Genomic DNA, 2,525 nt, shown 5'->3' with positions numbered 1-2,525 from the left:
TCACACACACACACACACAGACACACACCCACACACCCACACACAACTAAGACTCCATCACACACACAGACTCCATTTCTCACTCTCTCTCTCTCTCTCACACACACACACACAGACCCCACACACACACACTAAGACTCCATCTCACACAGACATGCTCTAGGCGGAGCATTTGTTCCTACCACCCTTCATCCAACCTTAACCGTATGATAAACAATCACCTTAATTTACTTGTATAACATGGACAAATCCCACTTTACTTTAGTAGTTAGCAAACTTATCTTCTGTACCCTTATAAAAAACCGAGTTGGCGATGATGGTGTGCCTACCATCTTGTAATATGGACCATCTGATCTATATCTGACGGACAGAAAGCAAACTATGATAAATTTACAAAAGATACTCGCACCTCTCTCCACATCTTATCTCCCACAACCTCATTGCTGGACAATTAAAAAAGGAAGTCTCTGGAACAATCTAGCATGGTGGCCGCTGCCGCCTGCCGGCGCCGTCCATCCCCATGCCTCCGCCCATTTCGACCACCAGTCACCACCACGCTCCACTCCTCCTCACCTTATCTCCCATCTTTCATTTTTTTCGATGACATTCTCCAGATACCAGTTTTCTGATAAAATTCTCGAGATATCATTAGTTTTTACACATGGGATTACTCCTGCATGGGTCAATCACAAAAGGTGTTTTGTAAAAAATGCATATTGATGTTCCGTGCAATGCATGAGCATCTTGCTTGTAATTATATAACGCAAATCACGAGCAGGAAGTGACATTTTTTTACACAACCACGTTAACATGGGCACATAAATCACTAGCTAAAGTAAATACCATTATACTTATACCCTGATGCAAAAGGTTGAGTACATGTATGAAAAGTAGAGTCGCACATGCACTCTGTCTCTCAGAATCTCTCTCTCTCACACACACACCAGTTACGTGACGCCCACTTAAGCAGACACGTATGTTACAATTTGTGCACCCGCGGGTACACGTGATACTGCGCATTTATTTAAGCCGGACGGCGAACCCAAACAGTAGCTGCATTCATTCCCCTCCCGCCGCCTCTTCCCTGGCTGCCGTCGCCCGGTAGCCATGGCCCGACCGAAGTTAACTGGTAACAACATACGCCATACTCTCGCCGGAGCGGCGCTTTAATCTGGAAATTTTAGTGGTAATGCATGCATCTTTTTGTGCTAGCACTCCTATATAAGGGTTGAGGTCGCTTCCCGCGGACGTGCGCGGGCGGTGGAAGAGGGAGGAGAAGGGAAGTGGGCTGTGGAGTGCTACGTCTTGAGCTTGCGTTGGTTTTCCTCAAAGAGGAGAGGGTGATGCAGCAAAGTGTAGCGTAAGTATTTCCCTCAGTTTTGAGAACCAAGGTATCAATCCAGTAGAAGGCTCCTCAAAAGTCCCACGCACCTACACAAACAAACTGAGAACTCACAACCAATGCAATAAAGGGGTTGTCAATCCCTTCACGGCCACTTGCGAAAGTGAGATCTAATAAAAAGATAATAATATATTTTTGGTATTGTGTAATATAAATGCAAAAAGTAAAGACGCAAATAAAGATATATTGAAAGCAAATATGATAAGAGATAGACCCGGGGGCCATAGGTTTCACTAGAGGCTTCTCTCGAGATCGCATAAGTATTACGGTGGGTGAACAAATTACTGTCGAGCAATTGATAGAAAAGCGCATAGTTATGAGATTATATAGGCATGATCATGTATATAGGCATCACGTCCATAACAAGTAGACCGACTCCTGCCTGCATCTACTACTATTACTCCACACATCGACCGCTATCCAGCATGCATCTAGAGTATTAAGTTCATAAGAACATAGTAACGCATTTAAGCAAGATGACATGATGTAGAGGGATAAACACATGCAATATGATATAAACCCCATCTTGCTATCCTCGATGGCAACAATACAATACGTGTCTTGCAACCCTTTCTGTCACTAGGTAAGAACACCGCAAGATTGAACCCAAAGCTAAGCACTTCTCCCATGCCAAGAAAGATCAATCTAGTAGGCCTAACCAAACTGATAATTTGAAGAGACTTGCAAAGATAACTCAATCATACATAAAAGAATTCAGAAGATTCAAATATTATTCATAGATAAACTTGATCATAAACCCACAATTCATCGGATCTCGACAAACACACCACAAAAAGAGATTACATCGAATAGATCTCCACAAGAGAGGGGGAGAACATTGTATTGAGATCCAAAAAGAGAGAAGAAGCCATCTAGCTAATAACTATGGACCTGTAGGTCTGTGGTAAACTACTCACAACTCATTGGAGGGGTAAGGTTGTTGATGTAGAAGCCCTCCATGGTCGATTCCCCCTCCGACAGAGTGCCGACGAAGGCTCCAAGATGGGATCTCGCGGATACAGAAGGTTATGGCTGTGGAAATTGTGTTTCGTGGTGCTCCTGGATGTTTTCGGGGTCCATAGGTATATATAGGAGGAAGAAGTACGTCGGTGGACGCCCGAGG

This window comes from Triticum dicoccoides, chromosome 4B (assembly GCF_002162155.2).
Source record: "Triticum dicoccoides isolate Atlit2015 ecotype Zavitan chromosome 4B, WEW_v2.0, whole genome shotgun sequence".
In the NCBI taxonomy this organism is placed as follows: domain Eukaryota; kingdom Viridiplantae; phylum Streptophyta; class Magnoliopsida; order Poales; family Poaceae; genus Triticum; species Triticum dicoccoides.
Note: the sequence above shows the minus strand (reverse complement) of the source record.